Source organism: Panthera tigris, chromosome B1, assembly GCF_018350195.1.
Source record: "Panthera tigris isolate Pti1 chromosome B1, P.tigris_Pti1_mat1.1, whole genome shotgun sequence".
NCBI lineage: Eukaryota > Metazoa > Chordata > Mammalia > Carnivora > Felidae > Panthera > Panthera tigris.
In genome coordinates, this window is record NC_056663.1 from 17,684,299 (window position 1) to 17,700,036 (window position 15,738).

The window sequence follows — 15,738 nt, forward strand, 5'->3', positions numbered from 1 at the left end:
TATATTATTCAGGGTTCTCCAGAGAAACAGAACCAATAGGGTGTGTGTGTGTGTGTGTGTGTGTGTGTACATATACAATTTATCTTAAGGAACTGGCTCATGTGACTATAAAAGTTTGGCAAGTCCAAAATCTGATAGAGGTGACTGGCAGGCTGGAGGCCCAGAAAAGAGTTGAAGTTTGCATGCAAAGGCAGTCTGCTGGAGAATTCTCTCTTGCTCAGAGGAGGTCAAACTTTTGTTTTATTCAGGCCTTCAAATGATTTGAAGACACCCACCTGCCTTATGGAGGACAATCTATTTTACTCAGAGTCCCTCTGATTTAAATGTAAATCTCCTTCAAAAACACCCTCACAGAAAAATTCGGAATAACGTTTGACCAAATATCTGGATACTGTGGCCTAACCAAATTGACACATAAAATTAACCATCACAAGAAGGAATCTATCTTTGAGGGATATTTTCCTCTTAACCTAGAAAACCATTTTATAGCTATAGCTAGAGAAAATTCTGGTCTGGATTGGAGAGGTCTGAAGCTATGTCTCCAGAAAACTAAACTGCTCTGAATTCTCTGGTTAAAGGTCATCTCTACAGCTTTTCTTCCTTTTGGGAACTGTTTTTAAAGTCTAGATGTAGACTGTCCTATGAATTTTCATCATTGCTTATTCTTGGAAGGCCTGTGTGTGGGTTATCTGTCTAGATAAGGTATTTATTGATAGTCTAGGAGCTGGGCAGGAAGGGAATGGTGAAATGGGACTGTGTGTTCTCCAGAAGTCATCCTTTGGGTTACCTTCCCCCATTACTTTGGAAACTTCAGCAGATCGCCTTACACATCACAGCCCCTTGGCTGTTGTGCTATGGAAGATTAAGACGGAAGGGCCACAACAGAGTGGGGAAAGTCCATGAAAGAGCTATTCTCCCATGAAAGTATATTCAACTCGTGTTTTGCGTTGAATGTTTGTGTTCCTCCAAAATTTATATGTTGAAATTCTAACCCCCTTGGACATGAAGCCTTTGGGAGGTATTGCGTTAATAAGGGCCAGTCCTGATGGAGGGGCAGGGAGAGGATGGGCTGGGATGCACTTAGCATTAGGGGCGGACTCAGAGAATTGCTGAATCAGGGCCCCCAGGTGCTGCAGCTGTGATCACTTTTCCTAGACTAAGCTTCATCACTTGGGAGTTCTACAGGTGGATGGGGGTGTTCTGGGATTAGAAACACCTGGATGCCCTGGGAGCCAGAGGCCCCTTATCCCAGACTCATCCATAAGGAATGGGACTCCCACCACTTGTCACACAAACATCAATGACTGTGGATGCCTCACCTCTTCCCTGCCTCAGTCATCTTGCCCCAGAGGCCAGGATGGGTGTGAAGAAACGAGTTCTGGCCAAAATGTTACATAGGTGAGAGAGACTGCTAGAGTCCAGAACAAGGAGGAAAACACACGGGAGCAGGCACAAGTCCATAGCCTTCCAGGAGCCAGAAGGACCTGGTAGCAAAGCATTCAGGCTTCTGGTGCAGAATCCTAGGGCCCGATCCAGTGTCTGCCAAGGTCCAAGGCTGCAGCAGTATCTTAAGGTACTATTCCATTATCCTCAGGGTCAATTGTTGATTTTTGTTTTTGTTGCCTGTGCTTTTGGTATATCTGCAAAATCATTGCCAAGATTGAGGTCAAGGAGCTTTTTTCCTGTTTTCTTCTAGAAGTACTATAGTTTCAGAAGCTCTTCTATTTAAGTCCTTAGTCTGTTTGGAGTTAATTTTTGTGAATGATGTAAGTAAGATAGAGTCCATTTTCATATTTTGCATGTGGCTGTCCGGTTTTCCCAACATCATTTATTGGAGAGACTATCCTTTCCCCACTGTGTGCTCTGGGCTCCCTTGCCACACATTAGTTGACCATATATGCATGGATTTATTTCTGGGTTCTTGATTCTGTTCCATTGGTCTATGTGCCTATCTTTATGCCAGTACCATACTATTCTGATCATTACGGCTTTGTAATACTGTTTGAAATTAGGTCAATTTGTTTTTGTTAAAGTCACCAGTTTCAGAAATGTTTAATCTGAACCAGGCTCTCATTTTGGAAAGACCAAGTGAAGAGCAAATGGCTGAGAGTAAAATGATCACTTTGGATGTGCCTCACAGTGGACTGGTGTTGGCCTTCGTGAATCCCAGCCCCACAGAGTAAACCCAGTTGAGCTGCCATATTCTCTTGAACTTGTTTTCATGGCATATGATGTCAGAGGACCCTTAAGTTAATGCGGACCTCTGACTCGCCAGCTTCTGGGTTTAATCCTCTGATGTTGGATCTGCTGTAGATTTCATTGTGAAACCTGCTATGCACAAACAAGTGAGAAAACGGCCACTTCGATGTCAGTAACAGCTGTTCCTCTGAAAGTACATGCTTGCCTATTAAAGCAAAGCTCCCATTTCTCAGGGATACCACTAGTCCAGGGAGGAAACCTGCTAGAACTGTGACATATGGCCACTTTGTGTGTGTGTGTTGTCAGCCTCTTTTATCAGAACATCGGAGGCAGTGCTCTCTTAAAGAATAAAACAAATGGTGGCTTAAAAAAAAAAACTACTTACTGTCATTTTTTTTGTTCCTATTCTCTGGTGCATCTCAAAATCACAAACATCTTTTCTTAAGACTTTTGGCTTGTTACCCCAATAAGAACTGAAAGGTCTGGACTGTCATTATTTTCAATTTGGAGGCAAATGTCAGCCTCTTTTCTATTATGAGAATAAATGTGCAATGTGGAAAGGAGGTTCACTTTGGCATAGATTTATCTTAACTTAAATTGAAGGGCTTTTGTGAAGATTACTGAATTGATGTTTTCAAATTCTTTGGCATCCTTAGATGAAAGTACTAAGAGTTTTTTTTTACTATTACAGTGGTGTTATAGTAAACAAACTGCTTAGGTGTTTTCAAGTTTCAATCCTTCCTGCCTCCCACACAGCAGGTGTGGTTACATGACACGTGTTCTTCTCAGTTGTGAGGTGATGAGAATATTTTGAAATATGTAAGATTTTTTTAAAAATATTTTTTAACATTTATTTGTTTTTGAGAGACAGTGAGAGACAGAGTGCGAGCAGGGGAGGGACAGACAGAGAGGGAGACACAGAATCCAAAACAGGCTCTGAGCCGTCAGCACAGAGCCCAATGTGGGGCTTAAACTCACGAACCATGAGATCATGACCTGAGCTGAAGTCGGATGCTTAACCAACCGAGCCACCCAGGTGCCCCCAAAATATGTAAGATTTTAAATGTTAATTATACATGCACATAATGCCTAGTTAAGTTTTGAATGTATTTCATACTTTGGAAGGAGAAGTAAAGTAAATATCTAATCCTGTTGCTTATTCTATGATTCTATAGAGCATCTTTTTGGCCATTTCCCTAACTGAATCTAAGAGGAGATGTTCTTTAACATTGAACTTATTCTAATTCTGAAATGAGAATTCCAATAGTATGGGATTGTTCTATTCTATTGTGTCTCCAACACTCCATGTTTTCTTCATGTATCTAGCTTATGATAGAAAAGGATAAAAAAAAATACCAAACACACAGAAAACCAAAAGATAGCTTTAGAAAATTATGTACATTTCATCTTTTAAAGGCTTTAACCTTTGGAGTTGGGAAAACTCATTTTTTCTTGTCTCTTAAAGATATATTAAATAGTCACCCTGATTCACTCAATGGACCTTGAACATATTATGCTAAGTGAGATAAGTCAGACAGAGAAGGAGAGGTACTGTATATTATATGTGAAATCTAAACATGTCAAATTGTTAGAAAGCACCATGGTGGTTACCAGAGGATGAGAGATGGGGGGTGGGGGGTAGGACAGATGTTTAAGAGTACACACTTGCATGGAATACTAAACTAGCACTAGGCATCTAATACCCAGTATAGTGAATATAGATAACAAAATTGTATCATAATCATCAAACTTTCTAAGAGACTAGAACTTACTGCTTCTAACCACTAAAAAGAAAAAAGATCATTATGTAATGTGATAGGCAGAGGGGCTAATTATGACTACAGTGGCAATCATATCACAATATATATCAGATTAATATGTTGTTCACCTCAGATTTGTACAACGTTGTATCTCCAATATATTTCAATTAAAAAATTTAAAATGGAACAAGAAAAAAAAGAAACATCTTTCATGTAAGAGATATAGCAGAGGCTTCAAAGGGTAAAATAATAAATGCCCAAATGCCCAGTGCAACCATTTAACTGAGATGTAGGCTATTTTTTTTTTTTTTCAAAAACAATGGACCAAAACTATTTCTGCTGACATTATTCCATGGCCCAGCCCAAGATTTAAAATAATTTTGTTGAAAAAAAGAAGTCACATCTGTTTGCTCTGAATTTTCCTTGATAAGGATATACTTCCTAGAAGAAACTGGCATGCTACTGACCTTGTAGGGGTTTATGATTTCACTGACAAGAAAATAATTACATACATAAAATAATTATTAAATATTAAAACACCTTATTTTAGAATAGGCAATCATTATAAGACATTATTCCAACCTATTTACTCTAAGTGGCATAAGATTTCATAGAAAGATATATTCAAAGAAAAGCTTCTTGGGGATGATGGTAGTAGTGTTCATGACACAAGTTATAAAAATGATACGGAAGCATTGGGAATATAGCAGCACCCAGGATGCCATGAATCGATGTGCCTGAAAATTTTCAACAATACCAATTTTAGATTTTATATCAGAAGAAAGACCATTTTCAATGGGGAAAAATATCGTTTTATAAAAACAAGCTTTGCAAGTTATAGGTATTTCATAAAATGAGAGACTATGGCCAAATAATTCACACTAAAGATGCTGATTCCTTGGACAAAAGCTTAATGAGTTCCTGTTAGGTACAGGGCAGAGCTAGATCATTGGAGGATATAAAAATGCACCTGCTGGTAAAAGCAGATAATCTAGAGATGAATAAAGGTAGCTAATCATGTTACAAATTAACTTATGATACATGCAAATGAGAGGCCATTGAATCATAAAAGACATGATAAAAATTCCAATGGAGGTATATGTCAAGATTTAACAAAGGTTCTGAGAGCTGCAGTATGTAAGAACCTGATTTAATTATGAAAATCTACCACCTTAACTATTTCCATGAAATTCAAAAGCTATGTTTATAAATACATCAGTGGACTTGGGAACAAAAACTCAGAACTTTAAGAAACTTTTGGTAATGTCGTTTAAGTTCTTAGGATAATGTGCTTTATTTTCACTAAACTATAGAACTGGTTATGATCTCAAGTCCAACCTCAGGTGAGAACACAGACAAATGTTTAGATATAAATAGTTGATTCCAGCTGGATTCAGCTTCCTTTTAAGTAGCCAGTCCTGTAAAAGGTACCTACTTTCTGTGATGAGCACTGAGTCTCACGAGTTACTAATGCTAGGTAGATACTTACTGGTGAAACTTATTCCAAAGACAAGTGATATGGCAATTTGGTGGTTTGTGGATGATACTGTGTTTTGAAAAATACCACACTGCATCCAATTCCATTGCTTCTGGTCTATACTCCTTCCTAGCCCACAGAGACTCTGAATTTGAGACGTCCCTGCTGGGCACATAGTTAGACAAGGAGCCAGTTAAAATTCACTGTTGTGGTGGGAAATAGATACATGATTGACTTAAAGTAATAAAGAAGGTAATTTCAAAAACAGAACCAAGGCTAACAAAAAAATATTTTGAAAATGAGGTAAAAAAAAAGTTCATGGTTCAACTAATTGTTGAAAGATTTCAGTTTAGTGAGGAAAAAATGAGAAACAGCTCAGCTTCTCTCACACATAGGCTGTATCTAAACAAACTTGATTATTCATGGAACTATTTTTTTTTTATTATTAAGATATTTTTACTATATAGAGAACAGGCATAAAAAACTCTGTTGCATATTGGATCTCACTTTTTGCAGATAGGTAACAGTTAGTTTTAGAAGAAATATGATAATTAAATATAGAATCACATAGTGTTACTCAAAGCAAAAATTTTGCTTATGTAATGCTTCTTGCATTTGCTCATTGAGCCTGATATGTTCTCTATAGAGGTTTGACTATGGAATATATGAATCAGTAAATTTTCTTTCTCTTTATGGTACATATTCAAGCACATTGACTGGCCATATTTTCTTCCTACTGCCTAAATCACTCCCTAGATGTGATTTAGCTGCTTGAATATTTGTATCTAGTTCATTTTCTACTTTACTAAAGCAATGCTTTCCAAGAGTAAGAAAAAAAAAAATGAATTCCTGAAAATAATTAGCATATGACCAGACAGAGATTTACAAAGTTTGTGTTCAACATCTATCTTTGGCGTAGTTAGGGGTAGGGGTTGAAAGTTCAAGTCCTAAATAGTAAGTTTCATTGCTGTGTCGTGTATCTTCTTTTCATCTCTTCACTCTCCACCCTTCTCCACCCTGCTCTGGGCTCTGGAGGTTGACCTATAGGTTTCCCATCAATGGGTCTTTCTTGTCTTCAGGCTATGTGTTGGGCACAACCTCTAGGGACACTGGAAGGAACGCAGTAAGCTCACTTCATCTCTTCTACAAAGATCTGTCTCTTCCTGGTGTTTGTTTCATGTCCTCTCTTTGTTGGTCTCTCTCTCATGGTTTTGCTCCCTTTTGTTATCCCTAAAGGTCTAGTGTGGTAACTGTACCCTGCCATTCCTGTCTCCAGAATATTGCTCTCTTACAGTTTCCTATAATCTTGCCTTCACCTTATAAATAGTCCCTCTACTATACTTTTAGCAAATTTATTACTTCACCACTGACTATCTGATACCACCTTCAACACAAAACTCATACTACTTGGCCAGTGGATTAATGATATTTGTTGTGCACCCAATGGCTTTCAGGTACTGCTGCACTACTTATTTGCAAGATAATCAGAAAATTTATCCCCATTGTGGGACTGGGGAAGAAAAACAAACATTTATTGTTCAAAAGAGTGTAATTCAGGCATGGTTTTTGAAACTACATTAAGGTTTTTGATAAAAACCATAGTCACAGGGTCTCATGTTCTATTTATTTCCAATTTTAAAAGCACTTTGAATACACCCATGTTTCATGGTTCAGCTGAATTCAGGAAAAGTAAATACTTGTATGAGAAAACAACTTGAGTCAAAGAAGCTGTTGGGTAGTTGTGAAGAAAGGGAAATTAATCTCTCTCCCCAAATACAAACATCTGCAATACATCTATACTATATAATTTTGATATGGAGATACTGAACACATGGTCAAAAGAATTCTACACAATGTGATTATGGGGATATTCTTCATTTATCCATTGGTCTGCAAAAGATTTAGAAAAATAGGGCTACCCTTAAGCATTCCAGACAGATTTAAAGAATTCTGGAGTTTGCCAAAAATCTAGAAGAGATGATACAGTCTGTTGGTCTGATAGGATATTATATACAAGGTAATTAGGTTTGTTATGTTCTATACAAAGAAGACTTTCTGATACTACTCAACTGAAAATCTCAAATTTTTCACTGGATGCCCATTTAATTATATATAGATTTACATGAGTATTACATACATAATATATTTCTTATTTTGAACCTAATGAATTGGAGCATGGTTTTAGTCTAGTTTTCATTATATTGTTATTGTAGAAAAAAATTCACACGGCTTTCTGTTCATAGCACTATTGTTTTTCAGTTAGCAAATGCAGATGTAACTTCTCATGTCCTCTTTTTTAAATGTTTATGTATATTTACTGAGAGAGAGAGAGAGAGAGAGAGCGCAGGAGTGGGGCAGAGAGAGAGGGAGAGAGAGAATCCCAAGCAGGCTCCTTGCTGTCAGCAAGGAGCCCCATGTGGGGTTTGATCTCATAAACTGTAAGACCATGACCTGAGCCAAAATCAAGAGTTGGATGCTTAACCGACTGAGCCACCCAGATGCCCCAACATGTCCTTCTTTTTGAAGGGAATTCAGCTGCATTTTTCTATCGAAAATGGGACTTTAATAGAAATGAAAGATTTTTCTTCTACTATACATCAAAATGAGGGCTGATATTGTCCGGAGCTAAAGTAAATGGTAATGATTTCTCTCGGGTGTCTGTAACTTTATACATTCTTAAGTTTTCTTTCTTCTCTGGTATGAAAACAGAGAATATATGTATCTTGTCAATGCCCACTCTGGTAACTATTATACCTAGACCCCTATCCTGCCACCCTGTGAAACCATCCTTCCCGGCCTGAAATTCCCCCTTCCTTTCCACCACTGCATAACCAGCTCCAGTATCTTACTCTATCTTAGTCTGGCAAACCCAACCTGATGTCCCTGCAAACAGAACTTGTCATTTGCTGGTTTCCACATTTCTATTATGCATGTATCATACTGCAACTTTTCTATGTCTGTTTCTGGACCATCCTGTGAGTTATTTGTGGGACTGAACCTTGTCTTTGATGATTAGCAAACTCTTTAGAAAGTCAGTAGTAGGCATGCATGCTAAACTCTTCAACACTATTCTGCTTCTCATTTATGCAGAGAACATAGAATAAAATAACTTTTACTGGGTTTATGAGAACCAGAAATTTAACTTGAGTATAGTTTTTTTTTTTTTCTACAGTGTAAGCTAAGGGAAAGAAACTATGTTTGTGATTGTATCTCCAGGCAAATGTATGTCCATTAAGAATCAGTGAATGTTTGTTAACTAAATAAAGAAGAAATAAAAAACCACAAACTTTTACCATGTATCTTCCTTCATGATATAAAATGCATCAATTTTTCCACTAAAAAAACCCCAATTTTTAGGGGGTCCCTGGGTGGCTCAGTGGGTTGAGCATCTGCCTCTTGATTTCAGTTCAGTTCATGATCCCAGGGTCATTAGGATCGAGCCTTGCATCAGGCACTGTGCTGAACATGAAGCCTGTTTAAGATATTTTCTCTCTCTTTCTCTCTCTCTCCCTCTTCCTCTCTTCCCCTCTTCCCTGCTCTGTCTCTCAGAACTTAAATTAAATTTAATTTACTTAAAAAAACACACAATTTTTAGCCTTTTGCTGACTTATTTCCATTCAAGCTTGTGAGCATTTCCCCATGGATGGGGTTCACTTTCCTTTCAATATATTTCTCATTTTATATTGACTAAAAAGGAAAGGGGTGTGTGTGTGTGTGTGTGTGTGTGTGTGTGTTGTGTGTACACGCGGTTTATCAGGGAGGAGAAACGCCCCTTCCCTGATCATGCTGAGTTCCACACAGTCCCTGACAGCAGCTCCACTGACCTCTGTTTCCGGAAGCGGAAGTGGAAGCGGAAGGGCAAGTAGGGCTGTCGCGGCACCCCTGCCGGTCTTCTCCTCTGAAGATGCTGCTCCTCCTCACACAGAGTCTCCTAGAGCTCTTGCTGCCCTTCCAGCTGGCGAGCTGCTCTTTTCTCCTGATCTAGGGACTTCCTTTACTGAGTACCTCAGGACCGGAAGGCTAGGCCTGGGACACCGAATTTGTTCTTGAATTTATGAACTGTGCCCGGTGAGAAACTTAAGTGCTCCTGTCCTTCAGTTGCCATTACAGATACGGGCAAAATAATCCTTTTTATCATCCCACAGTCCATAAAATGAACACCAATTCATGGTGTGGGCATAATTAAAGGAAATATTAAATTAATTGGACAGACACCGATGTAAGGTCTCAACAGTAACTGACTGTGGCTAAGTGCATTGCTTTAACTCTCAGATTGTATTTCAAATGACTATTGCTGAGAGAACTCCCAAATATATTCTTGGCCAATATGATTTCTTTTTTCTTTTCTTTTCTCTTCTTTTCTTTTCTTTTTTCTTTTCTTTCTTTCTTTCTTTCTTTCTTTCTTTCTTTCTTTCTTTTCTTTCCTTTTTTTAAAATTAAAATTATTTTTTTTTTTGAGAGAGAGACAGAGCAAAAGTTGGGGGGGAAGCAGAGAGAGAGGGAGACACAGAACCTGAAGCAGGCTCCAGGCTCCAGGCTGTCAGCACAGAGCCTAACACGAGGCTCGATATCATGCACTGTGAGATCATGACCTGAGCAGAAGTTGGACACTTAACTGACTGAGCCACCCAGGAGCCCCCATCTTTATTTCTTTCCTTTTTTTTTTTTTAAGTTCACCGCTCTACTGGGCCTTGACAATTACATTAAAAATGATATTTTGAGCCTCCCCACAATTTTTCCTATGGCCTCACTGAAAAATGTTTGCTTTTTTGCAAGGTTGCAGCGCTTAGAACCAGGACTAAGGATTATGGCCACTAAATTCCAAGTCTTCTTTTATATGTTTGCTTCAAAGCAGGCTTATATTTTCTTAGTATCTTTTATCAGTGTATCAGTCATCAATAAAATAGAAGAGGATAATTCTGACCAAATTAATAGCCATTTTTCCTGACATATCTGATAATGTCCTTTAGAGATAAAGAGTTATATGCACTTAGAATAATCTCTTGAAACTCTTTCTTCAAAAAATATATATATTTTTGGTGAAGTCTTATGTTATTTTTCCTTTTTAAGAGTCTAGATCGTGTATAATAGAGAACATAAATTCCCTTTCCAGTGACTGCTATGTTCATGCTTCTCATTTTATTTTATTCATTCTATTTTATGGATTTTGCAAAGCTGACTTTCAGTTAACCTTATGCTCCCTGAGGCTAAACTTTTGATTTAAAATTATCTGAGGCTTTGAACTCTGGATTCCCTGGTGCATACAGACCCATCTTTAGGTGACTCAGAGCTGGAAGCCCAGCTTTCAGAGTTGGCATCGACCCTGGGTGCACTAGGTGGCTGAGAGTTGGACAGTGTTGTCCTGAAGCTCAGCGACCTGCTAAGAATTCCTTGTCTAGGGCCAAATGATGCTATAGACACAGGTCCAGTAGTATGCAGTCCATTTCAACCTCTTCGGCATTTGGCCAAGCAATTTATGGAAGACCTCATACCAACACCATAGACTTCTTTTTCCCTTAACCTTCAATGTTGATCATTGAGCCAATTCTGGAATATCCACTTCACCTCCCCCATCAATGCCCTTTGTTCTTATACCAAGCTTAAAAGGTTTGAGAAAGTTCCAGACCTATTGGACCCAGTAGCTCTGTCTCCCTCCCTCAGTAAGTAATTTGTATTCCTATTTCACTGCAAAGACCCACGTCATCTCTGGCAAGTCTGTTTTCCTAATTTGCCCTGAAATCTTTATCACTAGGTTTTACATTTATTCGGAGTGTTCTCCCTATAACTGAATAAGTGATTGTCTCTTATTAACCTCAAACTCAAACTCACGTGCAAATTCAAGTCTGTCTTCCATGTAAACACAATCTAAAGATAGAGGAGCCCATAATTTGAAGTTGAAACACTTGAGTTTGGGACCCGGTTCAACTTCTTGTAAATTTAGGTGACCAACTTGAAATGTGACCAGCATTACTAGTATTACATGTGTTGTAATATTTTTGCCTCTTCCTTTTTATTTTCCCATCAGTGTCTAAATCGTCTATTCACGGAAATCCCAGACATGGCTTTGTGAAACACTGCTTTGATAAACTCCTTGCCCAGAGTCAAACTCCTTGGTGTCATGCCTAAGAACTACCTCATATTTACCCAAAGATATGCTTTCACATCATCATTTTTCCTTCAAAATTCTCTGCTTCCCAGATCTGCTATCTCTTGAAACCAATAATGGACTACGATTACTTCCCAATTACATACCACTCTCCTTCTCTTTGCCTTGCTTACTCTAATTATTCAAGCCCAATCTGACTATGATGTTCCATATATCAACCTATTAATTTCATTTAATATCTAGTTGAAAAAAATCACACTAGCTAGGATTGTGCTTTATTCCTTGTCTAGAGGCCTTGTCTAGAGTCCCGAATTGCATTATTATTACGTTAATTATTTTATAGCCCCTTGCTTAACAATTTATGCCAAAGAAAGACTTTATTTTCTTTGTCCTGATTTTCTGATCTTAACTAAAGCATTCTGATGAGCTTCTTGAATAAAGATTAATAAAGATAAATACAGTAAAACCTTGGTTTGCAAGCATAATTCATTCCAGAAGCATCCTTGTAATCCAAAGCACTTGTATATCGAAGCAAATTTCCCCACAAGAAATGACGGAAACTCAATTCATTCCACCCAAAAATATTCATATAAAAATGATTACAATACTTTAATATAATATAGAATAATAAATAAAATAAAAAATAAAAGAAAAATAAACAAATTAACCTGCACTAACCTTTGAGAACCTTCATGGCTGGTGTGAGGGAGACAAGTGAGAGGAGGATTATTGTGTAGGATGACTTTCCTTATCACTAACAGAATCACTGCTATCCATTGGCTCAATGGAATCTTTCTCTGCTTGGGGGCCTTTGTATATGCTTGCATGGAGGTTGACTACAGTACAATACTAATAACCTCTTGTCCTTTACTGTATTTAATGTAACTAGCAATAAGACAGCAGAGGAATGGGTCCATATCTGCAGGTTAGAATGAAGCAAAGCATTCCTAAGCTTATTCTTGTATGGAAAAGCAAAAGACTGTCCATAAGGGCTCTGAAATGACAAAAAGTGCACTAATGCCAGTTATGGGCACTTTCCAATGTTCTGAAAAATTGCTGATTTCTGCCAAACACCATGGCCAGAGACCAGGCATCCAAGCGAGGGAGATGATCACCCACAATCCATCGGGGAGGGGGGAGAAACCATTGGCTCAGTTGTGATCATGTGACATTCAGTGTCACTAGTATTACAAAACATCGCTCATTTATCAAGTTAAAGTTTATGAGAAATGTTTGCTCATCTTGTGGAACACTCGCAGAACAAGTTACTCACAATCCCAGGTTTTACCGTATTTTTACATTTGCCTGTCAGTTTATTTCCCTGTTTATTAGTGTCATTTATATCCAACTATTGGTGAGAAATTTATTTTTTCTCAGCTTTTAAACATCAATTCATAAATGAAAGGTCAAACTGTGGCCAGTTGCCATTGTGGTGTAGATGGAGTAAAACAAACACATGTAAGTTTATGTGTATTTGTTAAATATACTAAAGAAGAAAGAAAGGAAGGAAGAAAGGAAGAAGGAAAGAAAACAGGGAAAAATAAAGAAAATAAGAAAAGGAAGGGAAACAAAAAGAAATTCCCTAAGGCAAATGACTGAGAATTTGCTAGCAAGTTTTCACTGAGCTCATTTACTTAAACTCTGATTTAAAGATAGAATATTTTATAATAGAAGCATATATGATCCAGAAACCTAATTGCATCTTTACTCCTGGAAGCAAGTGGATACAGAAATCCCCCTTCATCCATGGTCTTGCTTTCACAGTTTCAGTTACCAGAGGTCAGTCCCAGCCCAGAGACAGATGACCCTCCTGATGTATCATCAGAAGTTCAATAGTTGCCTAATGCTACATCACAACGCTTACATCATTCACCTTAAGATATCTTAAGGGAGAGAGACACTACATTCGCATGACTTTTGTTATAGTATATGTTGTTATAATTGCTTTATTTTATTGTAGTTATTATTCTTAATCTTTTACTGTGCCTAATTTGGAAGTTAAACTTTATCATAGATATACATGTACAGCACTTGTACCCCAATGTTTATAGCAGCACTTTCAACAATAGCCAAATTATGGAAAGAGCCTAAATGCCCATCAACTGATGAATGGATAAAGAAATTGTGGTTTATATACACAATGGAATACTACGTGGCAATGAGAAAGAATGAAATATGGCCCTTTGTAGCAACATGGATGGAACTGGAGAGTGTTATGCTAAGTGAAATAAGTCATACAGAGAAAGACAGATACCATATGGTTTCACTCTTAGGTGGATCCTGAGAAACTTAACAGAAGACCAGGAGGGAGGGGAAGGGGGAAAAAAAAAGTTAGAGACGGAGGGAGCCAAATCATAAAAGACTCTTAAAAACGGAGAACAAACTGAGGTTGATAGGGGGTGGGAGGGAGGGGAGGGTGGGAGGTGGGTATTGAGGAGGGCACCTGTTGGGATGAGCACTGGGTGTTGTACGGAAACCAATTTGACAATAAATTTCATATTAAAAAAAACAAAAATAAAGAAAAATTTAAAAAAATATATGTACAGGAAAAAAGCATGGTATATATATATGGTTTGGAACTATCGGCAGTTTCAGGCATCCCCTGGGGGTCTTGGAATGTATTCCCCCCATGAATAAGGGGGGCCATTTATACTGTGGTTCTGTCTGTTTTAACTCGGTCTTGAAAGAAAGAGTAACCTGCAGGCAAATAACAATATCCAGTTTATAAAATGCTTATATTTTTCCCCAAGATGAAGACCTTTTCTGTGTCTGCCAACAAGTTTTCTTTATCTGGTGACCAGTGAAGGTACCTGACAGTTTTCATAAACTGAAAAGTTATGGGGGGATATTAATTTCAATTTGAAAACCTCTAAATATGATTCAGTTTGTTTGAGCAAAAACAGCTTCACTTTTCTGAGTCCCTAAACTCTAGCCCTTGTGTTGATCTTGCTAATGGGTGGCAGTGTGTGGTCTCTTAATCTCTTTGGGTCTCTAGTCATTCTGGAGGTAAATCATTCCTTTTATAAATTCTATATAATAGGCATTCTTAGCCTGGTTGGATAATCAATACTTATAAAAAACCTGATAAAAGGCATGACCTGCCTTCTCAATATATATACTACTTCGTTTTTTGTTGTTTTTTTTTTTTTTTTTTTATGATGCTCATATCTTCTGCTGGATAAGCAGCCATCGTGCAAGAATTCGTGGCAATCAAGCCCCATCACCAACCTGGAACTCAGAATGTGCAAAGGCCCGTTGTAGTCTCTCAGCCTGCATAGATAGTACGCTGGCACTTACCCTAAGCTCTGCCACTTGAATCATCTCACCTAGCCCTGGGAGTTTGTAGGTAAAGCTAGTGTCACAAAGAGACAGGGATCACTTTGCATTTATTCTGAACATTCAGTGTTCTAGACCAGTGGTGAAGTATCCTGTCTGTTGGCAGTGGGGTCCTAATCAGTGCCTCCTGTGGTGTGATTTTCACTATTGCTTTGGATGTTTAGCTTCCTTTGTTTTTGTAAATGATTTATAGACTCTAAAATATCTTTCTAATAAATTCAGTGAAATATCCAATATCCTTCAAGTAAATTCCTTTTTTTAAAAAAAAAGCAAAGTTAATTTATTTATTTTCAGACAGAGACAGTGTGAGTGGGGGTGGGAGAGACAGAGAATCCCAAGCAGGCTCCGTGCTGCCAGCGCAGAGCCCAACACGTGGCTTGAACTCACAAAACCAGAAGATCATGACCTGAGCTGAAACCAAAAGTCTGATGCTTAACAAACTGAGCAACCCAGGCATTCCCACACCCCCAGTAAATTCCTTTTCTAGGTAAATTCACCAGAACTGATATCTGTCGTTTGCAAACAAGAGCCCCAATACACATAAAGGTAAGAAAAAATCCAGCCTATAATTTCAGTGTTTTAACGGGCCCCCGTAAGCCCATCCACGGATTCTGCCTCCCCCTCTCAGTCTAATGGTGTTGGTGATTTTGAGGGGCTGTGGAAATGGGGGAGTAGCAGGAAGGGCTGGTTAAGGATGTCTGCTCTAAAGTGCATCCAGTTTATTTTTTTAAAAAAAAATTAGGGGTCTGAAAGTTTCTCAGTGCATTAACATAAGAAGAAAAGTCACGAGCTTATGAATATCAATTCTAGAAAGTCAAATTTATTTAGGAAGTATATACTTTTCTTCCCAATTATGTACT